This window comes from Globicephala melas, chromosome 16 (genome assembly GCF_963455315.2).
Source record: "Globicephala melas chromosome 16, mGloMel1.2, whole genome shotgun sequence".
Taxonomy (NCBI): Eukaryota; Metazoa; Chordata; class Mammalia; order Artiodactyla; family Delphinidae; genus Globicephala; species Globicephala melas.
Genome location: NC_083329.1, coordinates 47,593,244 through 47,612,004, shown reverse-complemented (window position 1 = coordinate 47,612,004; position 18,761 = coordinate 47,593,244).

The window sequence follows — 18,761 nt, the reverse complement described above, 5'->3', positions numbered from 1 at the left end:
GCCTGGATTCTGGGCAACTGGAGATGGGGATCTAGGCCAAGAGTCAGAGCACCAAGTCAGGCCTCAGGAAAGCAAAGGTGAATGGGATCCCGGCCAGCTGCTCTCAGGTGGCTTCCATTCATCTCCCAGGGCCAGAGCTGGCAGGAGCAGAGAGATGAGCGTGGTGCGGTCAGTGTTCTGGACAGACGCCGGAGACAGATGAGCCATATGTCTGCGAAACAGATAAATGGGGGAGGGGCAGGTCTTCTTGTGAGAACTTGCTGTCTCCTGTAGAAAGGGGGTTGACAAGAGGTCCATCCATTCATTCCTTCATCTATTTGTTATTACTTTTTTTTTTTTGGCTGCATCAGGTCTTTGTAGCTGTATACAGGCTTTCTCTAGTTGCGTTGAGTGGGGGCTACTCTTTGTTGTGGTGCGTGGGCTTCTCATTGCGGTGGCTTCTCTTGTTGAGGAGCACGGCTCTAGTTGTGTGGGCTTCAGTCGTTGTGGCTCGTGGGCCTAGTTGCTCCGTGGCATGTGGGATCTTCCTGGACCAGGGCTCGAAGCCATGTCCCCTGCATTAGCAGGTGGATTCTTAACCACTGTGCCACCAGGGAAGCCCGTTTTATTTTTAAAGCCTTGGGACATCTATCTTTTATAGAAACTTGTGACATAGCAGGTCAAACTCCTAGAGGTTCGGCCCAGCAGATAAGAAACAAGGTAGTTTGCTTCTTAAAAAGCATAAGTTAAATGCTAATAAAGATGATTTCAAATCATCTTCATTGTATTTGACCCTAAAATTTCATCCCAAATGGAGTCACAATCCTAGCTTAGGCCGTTCATCCAGATATCAATATTTAATGATCTTTCACTATCACGGTATATCTTGTCATCGACGTAATGCATACAAATAGGAACAAATCAAATAGGACAGAAGAGTTTATGATGAAAGGGAACAGTTGCCAAGGGGCTTCCCTGGTGGCGCAGTGGTTGAGAATCTGCCTGCCAATGCAGGGGACATGGGTTCGAGCCCTCGTCTGGGAAGATCCCACATGCCGCGGAGCAACTGGGCCCGTGAGCCACAACTACTGAGCCTGCGCGTCTGGAGCCTGTGCTCCGCAACAAGAGAGGCCGCGATAGTGAGAGGTCCGCGCACCGTGATGAAGAGTGGCCCCGCTCGCCGCAACTAGAGAAAGCCCTCACACAGAAACGAAGACCCAGCACAGCCAAAAATAAATAAATAAATAAATAAATAAATAATAAAAAAAGAAAACAGTTGCCAACCTCACTTCTCCCCAGTTCTGGTCTCAGTCTCCAGAAGCAAACTTCTTTTAAACATTTCCATTTTTAGTTATTCTGGTGGATCCCTCCATAACTCTAAATAGCATGCGTGTGTGGTCTTATTTCTTGATCCATTATCTGTAGAAAATGTATTGAGCCCTACAGTGGAAAGAAGAAATTGCTTCATAGATATGCCTCTCCTTCCTCCCTTCATTTTCCCAAGTTTAATGGTTTCCCGTAAGTGTTTTTAGTTCTTCTGTTATTTACTTTTATAACTACACTGTGTAATTATACCTTGGTCCCGCATTTCATTAACCTCAGTCAGGGTAATGGACCGTGGCAGCCAGTTTTGGTCTGTTCCCATACTCCCCACCCCTCTTTCTTTTGGGAGGGTATCTTCCTTTCTCTCCTGGGGCTAGGCTGGAGCGTGCTCCTGGCCGGCCAGTCAGTGCACTCCATCTCTTTAGCCATGGCAACAGCCTCAATACTGGGCATGTTCCCTAACCCAGGCCATTAAGCATCTTCCCCAGGCCTTTTACTACTAAGACGTCTTTCTTTTTCTCTGGGACTACCTCTAGCAGGTAAATGGAACATTTACTCTCGTAGGGTCCTTCTGGGCCACGATGTGGAGAGATCCTGCCTGAGAAACACAACCCAGAGGCCAACAGTTGTGAGAGGGGGAGCTAACGAGAGAGAGAGAGAGAGACTGAGTTCTGATGATGGGGAAGACTGCTGGATCCATCTCACCTGAAGCCTAGTTTGCCTCTTGACCTTCACGGCTACATGAGCCTAAACATTTCATCATTAGCTCTAACCCAGTGTATTAGCTTTCTGACTAATACAGGGCTAATCACAGCATACTGAACACCCCATCGCATATAAGATGAGTATTAGCAACTATATTTCCTGTATTATTTGCCTACCACTGCTGTAACAAATTACCACAAATTTAGTGGCTTAAAATTTCACAAGTTCTACAGTTCTGGAGGTCAGAAGTCTGAAATGGGTCTCACTGGGCTAAAGTGTTCACAGGGCTGTGTTCCTCCTTCTGGAGGCTCTAGTGGAGAATCTGTTTTCTTGCCCTTTCCAGCTTCTTATGACTGCCTGCCTTGCTTGGCTTGGTACCTCTCCATCCGTCTCCATCACTAGCAATGGTGGGTCCAGTCCTTCTCACATGACGTCACCCTGACCTCCTCTGCTGCCTCCATCTTCCCCGTTTAAAAGATTGCTGGGATTCCACTGGATAATCCGGGATTCTCTTCTTCTACCTGAATTTCCCTTTGCCATTGTGATGTTCTTTCTGACACTGCTTCTGACACCCAACATGTGGTATGTTTTCCAACACCAATCAGTTCTCCAGTTCTCCAAGATCAACACCAAATCTCTGATTCTGTGACACAACTCAGTGCCCTACGATTCAATTCAATTCTGACACTAACTACCCAAAGTAAGCACGGACCCCACAGTTTTAAGGGTTCCGTCCCTCAGGCTGACCTCAGTTCAGTTGCCAGTCACAAATACTGCGTCTCCAGGTTACCCACACTTGTGTCCAGATGCTACAAATTTGAAGTTGTTTGAAGTTACCAACTATAATTTTGGATTTCCGTGCTTCTCCTTTCAGCCCCGTCAGTTTTTTCTTCACCTATTTTGAGGCTCTGTTGTTCGGTGTGTACACATATAGTATTGTTATGTCTTTCTCCTGAATTGATCCTTTTATCATTTTATAACGTCCCTCTTTGTTTCTAGTAATTTTCCTTTTTCTGAAGTTCCCTTTATCAGATATTGATATATATACACACCTAATTTTTATTTTTTTCCTTTTTTTAAAAAATTATTTATTTATTTATTGGCTGCATCGGGTCTTAGTTGTGGTGTAGGGGCTTCTCTCTAGTTGTGGTGAGTGGGCTCAGCAGTTGCAGTGCATGGGCTTAGTTGCCCTGTGGAATGTGGGATCTTAATTCCCTGACCAGGGATCGAACCAGTGTCCCCTGCATTGCAAGATGGATTCTTAATCACTAGACCACCAGGGAAGTCCCCCCTAATTTTTTTTTTTTTTAAAGAAGATGTTGGGGGTAGGAGTTTATTAATTAATTAATTAATTTTTTTGCTGTGTTGGGTCTTCGTTTCTGTGCAAGGGCTTTCTCTAGTTGTGGCAAGCGGGGGCCACTCTTCATCACGGTGCACCGGCCTCTCACTATTGCGGCCTCTCTTGTTGCAGAGTACAGGCTCCAGACGCACAGGCTCAGTAGTTGTGGCTCACGGGCCTAGTTGTTCCGCAGCATGTGGGATCCTCCCAGACGAGGGCTCGAACCTGTGTCCCCTGCATTAACAGGCAGATTCTCAACCACTGTGCCACCAGGGAAGCCCCCCCCCCAATTTTTAAATTCCTGTTTGTATTGTTTTTTCCCATCATTTTATGTTCTATCTACCTTTGTCATTGAATTTGAAGTGAGATTTTTGTAAATAGCATATAGTTAGGTCTTTTTTTTTTTTCTCATTTAACATCCATTTTGCTAATTTCTGTCATGCTTGGTGCATTTAGACCATTTAATTTAAGGCAATTATTGAGATGTTAGGGATTAAATCTGCCATTTTATTATTTGTTTTATGTTTGTTTTCTGTGGTTCTTACGTTTCTCTTTTCTTGCCTTCTTATGGGTTACTTGAACAATTTTTAGGATTCTATATTGATTTGTTTATTAGGTTTAAGAGTGTATCTCTTTGTATAGTGGTTTCTCTGGATATTACAATACGTATATGTCTTATCAAATTCTACTAGTATCAATATTTTACCATTCTGAATGAAGTGTTGAAACGTTACCTGTTTGCAGCCTCTGTCATGCCTGCTAAGTGTGTGAAGAGAACCTCTCCCACCTCCTCTGGAATCCTCACATACACTTGGCACTGCAGAAACGTGTTGGACTCCTTCATTCATTAATGGCCCTCCCTTCTCTTTGCTTCTGCCCCATGGGCTTTATTCATTTTAAATTTACAAGATTAACTTTCAGGCTATCTTCAGAAGAATAGGAGGTGAAGGAATAAAAGAATGAAAAGCTCAAAGGGCTCTTTAAGAGGCAAGCAGTGGGAGGATCCTGGACTTTGGTTCTGGGCAGATCCGATGCCTCGTGAGTTGGCACTGCTCACTCACTCATCGCGTGGGTAAGTACGTGATCACACCAAGCTCCAGTGTTGTCTCAGCAGCTCACATTGTTGCTGGGAGGATGAGTGAGAGGGAGTGTGTGAAGAGTCTGATTCGGTGCCTGGCACAGAGAGATGCCCTATTCCTGGCTCACTATCTTTGTACCTGCACCATGGTCAAAAGCTGAGTGCTGGGAAGATGCAGCACATCCCTGTGGGGTGACCACAGGCCTCTTTCACTGGTGATTCCTGAAACCGTCTGACTAAACCACCTTTGGTGCCAAGGAATGTCCCAGGAAAGGAGGTGTGTGGCCCTTGGAGGGGACTGCTTCCTGATGGCTGAGCCGAGTAAGGGAGGGGGTCGGGGCCATTTTAAGAAAGTCACTGCCGGACTTTCCTGGTGGCGCAGCAGTTAAGAATCCGCCTGCCAATGCAGGGGACATGGGTTTGATCCCTGGTCCGAGAAGATCCCGCATGCTGTGGAGCAACCAAGCCCATGCACCACAACTACTGAGCCTGCGCTCTAGAGCCCACTAGCCACAACTACTGAAGCCTGTGCGCCTAGAGCCCATGCTCCGCAACAAGAGAAGCCACCACAATGAGAAGCCCGCGCACCGCAACAAAGAGTAGCCCCCGTTCGCCGCAACTAGAGAAAGCCCGCGTGCAGCAATGAAGACCCAATGCAGCCAAAAATAAATAAAAAAAAAAAGTCACTGCCCACTCCACTCTATCCCTTGGGGACTCCACCTACCCCATTTCAAACAGTAAAACCACCACATCCACCCTCATTACATGCAGTTTATATGTAACTACTATAAAACAACAAGTTCCCTAGTCGACATAATGTTACATATTGTAGGCCTGGGATTAAAATACCTACATATTTCGTCAAAAGATGTTTTTCGTAGCATTTGAGAAGTTTGTAGCTCCTAATGGTTTCTCATGTCGCAAACATTTTTACAGGCCCTGGAAAAACTCAGAGGACCTGCATTATGGGCTTGCAACAGATGAAACAGCCCTGCCAGTGTTCTCAGGAGGATGGTGGGGACCAGGCTTGCTGGGGGAGGGTCAGCCGATGCCCACCACACAGGAGGCAGGGCGTCATGCCACAAGGATCGGTTTGTTGAGCACACCAACATCAGGACTGAGCCACAAGCCCACGGCGAGTGGCCAGTGAGCAGGGTGCAGCAGGCTACAGCATCTGGGGTATCAGCGGGGTGAAATCCTGGCTTTGTTGCCTTCTGGCTGTGTGACCTTGGTCGTGTTACTTGCCCATCCTGATCCTCAGATGCTCTAAGGTCTTTTTACCTTTAGAACCTTTAGGACCAGAACAGCCAAGAGGCTCTTGTTTGTTGGTTGCTGCCCCTTATTGAACGATTGGGTTGGCTAAAAATGGGACATTTCTGGGCACTCTCCTCACCCTGACTTGAAGGCTGTGAGGAAACCCACCGTGTGGAAGGAATGGGGGGAAAATTGAGGCTGGAACTGTGTTTTATTGGCAAAGGGAAGGGGAGGTCAGGTGCTTGAGTTACAGAGAATGAGGATCACACACCTTTTCTTAGATTGAAGGCATTCCTGAGCTCTTTATCTGCCTTGTTGCAACTCCTAAATTGCTAAAGCCTTATGCCTCCAGGTTGGCCTGACGTGTGGTCTCCATGCTGGTGGGGGTGTGAGCCTGAAATGTTCCTCGGCTGAATGGAAAAGCGAGGCCACCTGGGACCTGCCCAGCATCTCACTGTGGGGACTGACAAGCGTGGGCATCGTCAGTGAGCACTTCCTGAGACCCAGCAGGGCAGCAGGGGAGGCAAGGGAGCTTCTGCCTGCTTGGTACTGGGCTGGCCCAGTCGGGGCTTGGGGAGGGCCATGCCCAAGAGGGCTGCACCCTGGCCGGGAACATGCCCAGCCTGCCAGCACTCGGCCCAGGGGAGAGGCCAGGCTGGCACAGAAGGGCAAGAGCATGGGGCAGTCATGGCCTGGAGGTGAGTCCAAGCCAGGGGTTATTTCTCTCCTGAAAGTGAGGTCCAAATATGGGTTTACTATTGTTATTGCTGTTTTATTACTGCTAGTGTTGGAAATACACATTGAACAATGTTGTGAGCATTGGAGATTAAACATGAATGAGGCAAATTCCTCTCTTATGAGGCTCACATTCCAGAGAGGGGGACAGATACCCTTCCCCCTAATAAACAGACGATGGCTACAAAATGTAGTAATTTCCCTGAAGAGAAAAACCAAGGGACAGAGAGAAAATAATGGTGATGGGGTGGGTTAGACTTTAGGAAGGGAAATGAGGAGTGGTCCCTGCACAGGAGTGAGGGGGAGGAAGCTGAGGCTCAGAGAAGTAAAGTTACTCACCCCAAGGTCACTTCCTGGTAATGGCAGGGCTAGTGGGCTGTCCCTCTCCACTTTGTCCTGCTCACCATGTCAACCTGTTGGGACCAGGGTCTGAGCTGGGGCAGAAACAATGGCACTGCGGGTGTGTGGCCCCAGTGGAGAAGGTTAAGGGGCCCCATGCAGGCCCGAGCCTGAGACTTCTGTGCTCAGCCTTCAAAGGAATAACTCAGAATCCTGCATCCTGTCCCTCTCCCAACTCTCCAGGCTTTTCCTGGCTCTACTCTGGTGGGCTCAGGAGTTAAGACCTACGCTTCACAAAATAATGACTGAGAAGTGAGATTTTAAAGAGAACTTGGAGAACACCACCCTTATTTTATGAAGGAGAAACAGGTCCAGAGATGGTGGGTGATTTGCCTAAGGTAACACAGCTGACCTGGAGTCGTGTCCCAAGAGGTCCCTCAGTGCTCTTTCCCCTTGTGTGGTTATATTTCCTTCTAGGAAACTTATAAGGACCCAAAGGAATGCATCACTAATGGTGTGATTTTGTGGAAGGTGGGAGTGAGCTATAGGAGGCATGGACACAGCCTACTAATGGCATAATATGAAATTAGCACACACCTGGCACATGGTAAGCCCTCCATGAGTGGTTGCTCTCTTCCTCTTCCGTCACTTGGTTAAGATGTGATGTCTGAGTTCTGGGTCTTGCACATTGTTGGTGCTCTACCAAAGTTTGCTGATTGACTGCATGAATGCTGAGGTGTGGGGATGTCTTCCTACTTTCTCATCCTCAAAGGACACTCTTTGTATGCTCAGGGTGGGGGAGGTGTAGGGGGAGTCAACTTTTACCTATTCATGCTGATTATATGCTCCTGCACACGTGCACACGCACGCGCGCGCACACACACACACACACACACACACACACACACACCCCGGACTTCTCAAGCTTTTGGAGCCAGCAAGGAACATAGCCAGGCCTAAGATAATATTTGTTGGCCTCTTTTTTCTTGTGCTTTAACAGAAAAAAACTATCCTCCAAGCCCACAGCTGTGGAGATCTTCCTGAGCAGTGCCCAGTCTTTAATCACGTTCTGGAGGACAGGATGATCCGTGGCTCAGGAATCTGCTTGGTTGATAACTCAATTCTTCCACTGGGCCACATTTATAAGCAGTGATAGCGCACCCCACGGAAACCCAGAATCCAATTAGGGCTAAGGGCTGCATCATTTCTCATCCCTCACTCTGCCTTCCACAGCCCCTGACCATCCATCTTCCTTGGCTGAAGGCGCCCTGTGGTCTGCAGGGCAAACTTCCGACCCTCCCACTGGCCGCTCATCAGGCTACTCTCCTGATGCTCACAGCAGCCACAGGTATTGGAGTCAAATCTTGAGGGGACAGGCTTTTTTTGGTCTCTGGGACTGGGGCACACAGGACAATTCCGAGCTTTCAGTGAGTGGAGGCGTTTCATTACCTCTATCCATTCTAGTCTTGGAGGTCCTGGGTATTTTCAAAGAGAAGATTCCACAGAGAGGCCCTGTTCTGAATTGCAAGTGGTGCGCGGCAACCTTCAGCAGAAGACGACAGAGGCCATTCAGCACAGAGGAGGACATTCTGCCCCCTTGGTTAGGGAAATCTGAACTAGGGGTTAGAAAAAAGTTTGGGTCAACATTCAAAACAACTTTCCTGAAATAAAGGAAGACTTGAATGTACTGACTGAAAGGGAAATTGATACAGAGTGGTCAACACTGAGACAGATCCTAATAAATGAATATTTGACTTTAAAGAAAAAAAATTCTAAGGGTGTCCAGTGAAAAACCATCCCTTTAAAAGCCAAGTTTAAAAAATCCCCAAAACAAACAAATGAAAAATGACATAAAAATTCAAACCAAGAGAAGGACTTCCAGAATGGCAAAATAAGACCTCTGAAAATATGCTCCTCCATTAAAGCAATGAGGATGCTGGCAAAAATTGTTGAAATCAACTTCTTCAGAGCTCTTGGGAAAAACCAAAGGTTTTCAACAATCTGAGTGTCATTTATTGAAGTGAAATGGCTGAATCATAATAAGAATAGCAAATTTTATGGTGTTTTAACTTGCCTTATTCCCATCCTCCTCTCAAGCTCCACTGTAGACTTGAAAACCAAAGGCCTCACACCCCTGGTAGCTGTGGAAACCAGCAGCCTGGCAGCCCCTGAAGAGGACAGAATGGTTTGGAACTTTCCAAAAAACCCCATCCCCAAAGAATTGTCAGTATTTGATCTGACAGCTCCCTGGAAAATATCCCTTCTTAGGGATTACTTTTATTTGACATGGCTCAGAGCTTACTCCGTGCAAACAGCCCTAATCTGAGGACGTTTGTCAAAAACAATCAGCGGCCTGGGGTGGCAGTACCAGCTGGGGATAACAAGAAACTGATCAAAACGCTTAAAAGGAAAAACTGGGGAATAAGGTATTCATAGGGGCTTGGAAAAGCTGTGGCATATTCCCGGAATTCTAGAAGGCCGCATGCATGTGCTGTGTTGTACGCATGCCCAAGACCTGCGTAGGGCTTAACCTCCAACTGACCTTGAGGCACAGAGAAAGCAGGAAGTAAAGACGGAGGCAGAATTGTAAGTGCAAGACTTGTATACTGAAAACCATAAAACACCATTAAAAGAAATTAAAGAAGACATAAATAAATAGAAAGACTGCCTATGTTCATGGATTTGGATGGGTTAATATTGTTAAGACGGCAATACTTCCCAGCTGGTCTACAGATTCAATGCAATCCCAATAAAAATCTCACCTGCCTTTTTCTCAGAAATTTGCAAGCTAATGCTAAAATTCATATGGGAATGCAAGGGACCCAGAATAGCCAATATAATCTTGAAACAGGAAAACAATGTTACACACCTGCTTTTGCTAATTTCAAAATTTACTACAAAGCTATAATAATCAAGACAGTGTGGTACTGGAAATGGAATAGAATGAGGATCCAGAAACAAAACCCTCACATATATGGTTAATTGATTTTTGCCAAGACAATTCAATGGGGAAACAAAGTCTTCAATAAATAATGCTGGGACAACTGGATGTCCATATGCAAAAGAATTAAATTGGACCATTACCTCACACTATATACAAAAATTAACTCAAAATGGATCAAAATTCTAAATGTAAGAGCTATTAGAAGAAATTATAGGAGTAAATTTTCATGGCCTTGAACTTGGCAAAGGATTCTTACATATGACACCCAATGCAAGAGCAAGAAAACAAAAGCTAAGTAGACTGGATATCATCGAAATTAAAAACTTTTGCTTTTCAAAGGACCTTATCAAGAAAGTCAAAAGATAATCCACAGAATAGGAGACAATATTTGCAAATCATAAATATGATAAGGGACTTGCATATAGAATACATAAACAATTTTACAACTCAACGGGAAATGACAAATAACCTGATGAAAACATGGGCAGAGTATTTGAATAAACATTTATCTAAAGAAGATATACACATGGCCAAAAAGCACATGAAAAAATGTTCAACATCATTAGTCAGTAGGTAAATGCAAATCAAAACCACAATAAGATACCACCATACACTCGCTAGGATGGCTTTAATAAAAGAGATAATAATAAGTGTCTATGATGAAGTGGAGAAACTGGAAAACTTATACATTGTTGGTGGGAATATAAAATGGTTCAGTCATTTTGGAAAATAGTTTGGCAGTTCCTCAAAAAGTGAAATGAAGAATTACCATATGACCAAGTAATTCCACTCCTAGGTATATATTCAAGAATTTGAAAATATATGCCCTCACAAAATCTCTTATCGGTATATTCATGACAGTATTACTCATAATAGCCAGAAAGTAGAAACAATCCAAATGTCCATCAACTGACGAAGGGATAAACAAATGTGGTATTGCATTCTGGTAGTGGGAGAGAGAATTAACCAGGGAAACCTGGCTAATTCACTAAACTCACTAAAAGGAAGAAAGGACATGGGCTGACAATTCATAGGAAAACAAGTACAAAGGGCTTTTTACATGCAAAAAGCATCACGTGTTCAAAACCACTTGCTGTAGGAAGACAAATTAAAATGTCAATTTATTACTTTACTCACCAGATTAGCAATGATCAAATTTTGAAAATTTACTGTATTAGTGCGAGGGTTAGGAAACTGGTACTTTGCTTCTTTATTGATGAGAATGTCAGTTTGGGAGCAATTTGGCAAAATTTATCTCAGTTACCATTCCACATGCCCTTTGATCCATGCACTATATTTTAGGAGTCTATCCTATGACTGTACTGTATGAAGTCATACGAGGATGTTTATTGCAGCATATTTTCAATAACAAACAACCCCAAACATCATAAATGTCCATTGAGCAGTGACTTGCATTTATCATATTACCCAACAACTGCATTCCTGGAAATTTATTAGAGAAATTAATATTTAAGTCCACACACAAACTGCATTCAAATGTTCATAGCAGCTTTATTTATAATATTTCTATTGATGACTAATTCACGTACAATGAAATGGACAAATCATAAGTTTTACAATTCATTATGTTTGGCAAATGCATGCACTCCTATAATCCACTCTTTATAAGATTTAGAACATTGCTAACATCCCAGAAAGTTCCTTTGTTCCCCTTCCAGTTAATCTCTGCTACATCACAGCATCCCCAAATCCCAGGGCAATTAGTAGTCTGATTTCTTTCATCGTATATTAGTTTTCAACCATAATTCAAAAAGAGTTATGTGCTAAAATGTTCATTGCAGCTCTATTTACAATAACCAGGACATGGAAGCAACCTAAGTGCCCATCAACAGATGAACAGATAAAGAAGATGTGGCACCTAGATACACTGGAATATTACTCAGCCATAAAAAGAAACGAAATTGAGTTATTTGTGGTGAGGTGGATGGACCTAGAGTCTGTCATACAAAGTGAAGTAAGTCAGAAAGAGAAAAACAAATACCGTATGCTAACACATACATATGGAATCTAAAAAAAAAAAAAAAAAAGGTTCTGAAGAACATAGGAGCAGGACAGGAATAAAGATGCAGATGTAGAGAATGGACTTGAGGACCTGGGGAGGGGGAAGGGGAAGCTGGGACGAAGTGAGAGAGTGGCATGGGCTAATATATACTACCAAATGTAAAATAGCTAGCTAGTGGGAAGTAGCTGCATAGCATAGGGAGATCCGCTCAGTGCTTTGTGACCACCTAGAGGGGTGGGATAGGGAGAGTGGGAGGCAGACGCAAGAGGGAGGAGAAATGGGGATATATGTATACGTATAGCTGATTCACTTTGTTGTACAGCAGAATCTAACACACCATGGTAAAGCAATTATGCTTCAATAAAGATGTTAAAAAAAAGTATATTAGTTTTCATATACATGGAATCACACACCGTATATTCCTTTATGTCTGGCTTCTTTAGGTCAGGAACATGTTTCTGAGATTCTTCTGTGTTGTAATGTACATCAGTAGTTCATTTCCTTTTTATTGCCTGTTAGTGTTCCATTGTACGGATACACCACAATTTGTTTATTTATTCCTCTGTGGATAGATGTTTGGATTGTTTCTCATTTTCTTCTTTTATGAATAAGGCTTCTGTGAACATTGTCTCTAAGTCTTTTTGTTAGAGATGAGTGTTCACTCCTTTTGGATAAAAACCTAAAAATGGAATTGCTGGATCATACAATAGGGAATATATTTGAATTTATAAGAAACAACCAACTATTTGCAAAAGTCTTTGCATCGTTTACTTTCTCACTAGCAAAATAGATGAGCCTATTTGAAATTTTTGATGATTATGCAGTTTTTATGTGAGTATTGGCTATATTCCTTTGTGAAGTGTTTTCTCAAGACTTTTGCCCATTTTTAAATTGGGCTTTTTATTATTGAATTGTAGAAATTCTTTTTCTCCAGATTTATCAAGATATAATTGACCTATAACATTGTGTAAGTTGGAAGTATACAATTATGTGTTGTAAAATGCTTATCATCATAGCATTAGTTAACACCTGTATCACATCACATAATTACCGTTTGTTTTGTTTTGAGAACATTTAAGATCTACTCTCTTATCAGCTTTCAAGTATATAATACAGCATTAAAACCACAATCACTCTGCTGTACATTAGATCTCCAGAGCTCATTCATCTTATAACTGGAAGTTTGTACTCTTTGACTAAGAGTTGTACGAATTCTTAAATATTCTGTCATAAAGTGCCTTGTTTGGTATGTTTTGTGAATACTTTCTCCCAGTCTAACTGGGAGATGGATCATTTTTTTAAAAAAAAAATTATTTATTTTATTTATTTATTTTTGGCTGTGTTGGGTCTTCGTTGCTGCGCGCGGGCTTTCTCTAGTTGCCGTGAGCGGGGGCTACTCTTCGTTGCGGTGCGCAGGCTTCTCCTTGTGGTGGCTTCTCTTGTTGCGGAGCACGGGCTCTAGGCGCGCGGGCTTCAGTAGTTGTGGCTTGCGGGCCCTAGAACGCAGGCGCACGGGCTTAGTTTCTCCGCAGCATGCGGGATCTTCCTGCACTAGGGATCAAACCCGTGTCTCCTGCATTGACAGGTGGATTCTTAACCACTGAGCCACCAGGGAAGTCCTCTATTCATTTTTCTACTGGCAAAGTTTAAAATTTTGGTGAGGTTCAATTTATCAATGTTTTTCCATTGTAGTTACCGCTTTCTCTGTCTTGTCTAAGAAATATTTTCTTACCCTAAGGTGGTGAAGATATTCTGTCTATTTGAGAAGCTTTTAAGTTTATTTCTTTTTTTTTTAACATCTTTATTGGGGTATAACTGCTTTACAATGGTGTGTTAGTTTCTGCTTTATAACAAAGTGAATCAGTTATGCATATACATATGTTCCCATATCTCTTCCCTCTTGCGTCTCCCTCCCTCCCACTCTCCCTATCCCACCCCTCTAGGTGGTCACAAAGCACCGAGCTGATCTCCCTGTGCTGTGTGGCTGCTTCCCACTAGCGATCTATTTTACGTTTGGTAGTGTATATATGTCCATGCCACTCTCACTTCGTCCCAGCTTACCCTTTCCCCTCCCTGTGTCCTCAAGTCCATTCTCTACGTCTGCGTCTTTATTCCTGTCCTGCTCCTAGGATCTTCAGAACCAAGTGTTTTTGAAATCTAATTGGAGAAGCTTACTGCTCCGCAGTGAGGACACTCCAGAAAGCTGATATATAAGAAAACGTGGAACTCCCCGTACCCAGAGCTGACGAGGGCCAGGGATCCCCCTCCACAGCGCCTCAGCCCTCTCTTCCTGGGCAGTGGGTGTCCACCCCTTTCTGCTAATTCGAGTCTAGGCCAGCTTGGGGCTTCCTGCCGCACCCATGCAAGGCTGGGCTCTGCCTGCTTGTGTGAGGGTGCTATTTGCTCTCTGGGGGGCAGAGGAGGCTTTACAATTCACATACGGTCACACAGGGAGCTGGGGAGGAGCGCAGAGCAGTGACTTCACCTAAGGTGTGGAAATGTCTGCCCCTGCTGGTGTGTTCCTTCAGAACACAGATCTAGGAATGGGAACAGAGGAATAAAGGCAGCCTAGGAAGGGGAGGAGGGGCTGAAACGAAGGGCAACATGGGGCAATGGGCCCCGGTCAGACTGGCACAGGGAGACCCAGGGAACACGGCAGAGTCTGGCGTTTGTGGTGAGTCGGTTCACCCTAGGTTAATCAGTGAGGGCCTATATCGCAACAGCCCAGGGGCAGAGCTTAGATGACTGACTTCTGTTTCAATTAGGATCAATTTATGACAGGGTGGGATGGAGGTGAGGGAGGGGAAACTTATCTGTGAGGAGCTGCAAACAGCAGACACAGGGGCAGTGGGACAGGGCAGTCATGACTCACCCATGGCTAACCTGGTCACTCTGGCAGCAAGGCATTCTGGGAGTAAGAGAAATACTGAGTTCTGGAGAGGAAGGCTTGGCTGTAAAGCTGTGGTCCTGTGTCGGAGCTGACTGGCCCAGGCAGAGTGAGGCAAGCGTGTCCAGTCAAAACTGAGTGTCAGGCACCCCCAGGTTTTGGGTCTGGGAGACGCTGATGGGAGTCTAGCTCCAGAGCACATCGCAGAGGTGGCGTAAGCCCTAATCTCCAAGCTGGTAGCCCCAGAATTCCATCACAGCACAGCCCCAGGGCCAGGCCCAGAGCCAGGAGCAGGCTGGCAGGGGAACAAAGGTATCCCAGGCCACCGGGGTATCAGACAGGTCCACTTCAGCCCGATCCCATGAGGGAACTTGGACACCTACTCAGGTGTCCTTGGACACCTACCCCAGAACCTCACACTCAGGCTCAGGGCTCACAGACCTATTTCAGAATTTATGGGGTGATGGCGAGAGCTGTGGAAATCAACATCCACTCCTCACTACGGGGACAGGGATGCAGTGGCCTGGGGCTACATCACAACCCCATAGAAAGATTTCACTTCCCAGGATCAGGACAGAGAGTGTCGAAGCTCAGCTTCCCCCTTGGGAATTATCTCCAGGACCACAAAGCACTAGGCAGGAAGGGTGGTGGGAGTTGCTGTCGATAGCTGCAACAGCTTCAGCTCTGGGCTCCCCTCCTCCAGACTCACGCAGGCACACTCACCTTGGTAGCGCTGCCGGAAATCTTACTAAGTTCCATCCCAGATGCCCCTTGCCTGAGCCCTGAAAGGCTCCGGTTGCCCTGGAAGCAGTTTGAGCTTCTCAGCCTGATACCTCCCTGACTCGGCTGCTGACTTTCCCACCATTCCTGCAGTCTGATAGAGACCAGACTGCTTGGATGTTTGCCTTCCTCCCTCTGCCTGGAACGTTCTTCCCTGTCCTGTCTAACTGATAAGCACTGAGTCATCCTCTGAGACCCTGCTCAAGCATCTCCTTCTTTATGAAGACGTACCTGGCCAGCTCCAACCTGGTTGCAGTTAGAATGCTTGGCCGCAGTAACAGACAACGTAAGGTGTTGACCACAAATCTATTCCTCCTTTTGCTTCTTACCAAAGTATGCTGATTTTGTCCAAGTAGTCAACCCTCAGCAAAATGACCCCTTGCTCAAGGAGGAAGTAGAAAGAGGCCAGGCCCAGCATGCTAGCCCTGTCCCCCTGGTGGCAAGAAGCCAACACTGGTGGGCGTGTGCTCGGTTCTGGCCACTGCCCGAGTGCCCCACGGGATGGTGGTCAGGTGTGACGAGCTCTTACAAAGGGGCTCCATCAGGCATTGATTCTGCCGGGCTTGTTTGTCACTGCAGTGTCAGAAACCGAAACAGGGCCCAGTGCCAAGTAGGGGCCAAAAGAGTTGCAAGAAGCTGCTTTCCCTGTTAGATCCTTTTCAGGACTGTTTTCATCGGGTTGGCTGAGCAGGCATCGCTCCTCGGGGGAGTTCACAAGGCCCAGATTGTCTTCTCAGAATCAGAGACGATGAAGGACTGGTTCAGGCTCCATGGCTATTGGGTCTTCTGTCCTCCCAAAGTCCATCCTCTTGTTTGTTGTTGTTTGTTCAAAAATATTCACGGAATGCTGGCTATGTACCAGCCACTGCATGTTCACAAATGAACAAAACCAAGCTCCTGCCCTCAAGGGGCTTTTTGGAAGGAGACACATAAACAGATAATTATCCTCTGACGTCATAAGGGCAGTGATTCTGTGCAATAGAGAGACTTGGTTGCTAACAAGAACATTCTCTCTGGATAGTATAAGCAGAAAAGCAATTTATGAAAGGTCATTTGATAGCTCACAGAATCCAGTACCCAATGAAAACGATGTCTCAATCACGTAGTAGGACAAACTCTGAACTCAGTTGACTAGAGCAGCTTCTGCCCTTCCCCACCAGGCATTGCAATGGAAGAAAATGCATCCAGTTTCAGAGAATGGGAAACCTTGGATCTGAGGATATCGAGGAAGTCCATGAATATATAATGTATCATAGAGAGTTAGAAAATAAAACAACATTTTTCGTTATAGCACCACAAGCAGGGCACACATACTCTCTCATTTTCCTTCTTTGCTGAAATCAAACTGACCAGACCTCCAATTGCAGAAGTATTGTACTTTAGGAAAGGGTCTGTTTTCATCAGAAGTACCCCAATGCTTATTCCAGCAAAAATGATTTGGAGGTAGAGGACACTATCAGTGTCCTGGCCAGGTTCCTTTGCCAGTGGGTGCCCCTTTACCCCACCAGTGGCCACAAGAGTCAGCTAATAACACCTAGCTGGCCCCTTCTCTGGAGAATGCCCTCAGCTAGAGAGGAGCCATCTCACAGGGCGGGCACATGACCCCCCCAAGCTGCTCTAGCTGTGACGCTGGGAGGAGAGAGCATCTTTCCAATCTGAGGAGGCCTGCTGCTTCCACCCTGTGGGGATGGGGGGAGATCCACTGGGAGTGACAATGAACTGCACGGTTCTGCTAAACAGATTTCCTTGCTGGGCACATAGTTGGACATCACCACGTTTCCTAGGCCGTCTCCTTGGCTGTAGCTTTCTTGAGGTTCCTGTTTGGACATGTCAAGCCAGTTTTGGGGTGGGTCACAAGGGAATCTTTTGCCCAGAGAACCAGCATTCCAAAGGATTGCAGGGTGGAGGGATCTTCTAAGTCCTTTCCGAAGGGCTTTGGCTGAAAGTGACTCAGTGACTCAGCACTGGAAGAAAGTCCAGGGGGGGACTTGAACAAAAAAAGAGAAAAGAATGATTACCACCCGAGAGCCTCGCCTGAGGCCTGACAGACAGCCCCGAAAGCCAGGAGTAAGGATGAGGCCTGGCCCTGCAGGGGTCCCTTAGACCCTGCTCTAGCCCTACAGACAGCAGCCATGCACATGGGGCAGTTGTGCTGCATGAGTTGTTCAATATTTTAAACTACTTGTTCAGAGTTTAAGAGAATGGCCACCAAATTCTTTGACATTTGTCCCATTGACAGATGGGGACTGTGTTTCCTTCCCTTGAAGTTGGGCTGGATTGTGATGACTTTGACCAATAGGGCATGACGGAAGTGATCTGTGTGAGGTTTTGTCACAGAAGCAAATGCATCCCTGAGCCGCCGCATAAGGGCTTCCACTACCCTGGGCCCCAACCCTGGTGAGGTCACATGTAGGAGTGTTAGGGGACAGTCCCAGCTGAGCCCAGCCTTCCAGCCGTCTCACCAGCACCCAGCATGTGAGTGAAGAAGCCTCCAGATGATCCCAGCATCTGCCCTAGAGTTCTCTTGACATTTGGGTCTTCCCGACAGAGTCTCCAGACTTGCTGGAGCAGAGACAAGTTATCCGCACTGGGCAACAGGTCTGAATTCCTGACCTACAGAACCCAGGAGCATCATAAAATGATGGTTTTCTACCACTACCTTTGAAAGCAGCAATTGCAGCAGGGTTTCCACCCCTGCAGGTAAAGGTAAGGAATCTGAGGCTCAGACACACACACACACACACACACACACACACACACACACACACACACACACACACACACACACACACACACACACACACACACACACAGCGCAGAGCCAGAATCTACCTCTCCTCTGTGTGAGCTCAAAGCCCCACTGATCTGCCTCGCTCTTTGCTCCCAGGTATTTCCTCCCCAAAGCTGCATATTAATCTGACCTGCATGGGGAAAGCCTGGTCCTGCCCTACAGACCCCTGGCAGGAGCTGTGATGAGATGCTTGTCAATGAATTGACGTCCCACCGATGTGGCGTGACATCTGGACCTGACATGGACATGTATAAACATATTGTCTAGCCCTGAAAACAAACAAATGATTCTCAGGTTTGCACTCTATAAAAGTTTCTAGTTTGCAAACTAGAAAATGTGTGGAGGAGTTGGCCCCAAACCGGGCTTTAAGAGGGACAGTTGAAGGGACTGGGGACATTTAGCTTTGACAGAAGAAGCCTTGGCAGAATATGTGGGCTGTCTTCAGAGATCAGAAATGGTGTTAGTGGGAAAGGATGAGCTTTGTAGCCCTAGATGGCCTAGTCTGGAGAGTGGACTCTATGGGGTAGAATTTGGCTAATCAAAGGGGTCCTACTTTGGTCACCTCTAAAAATCCAAAGACACTT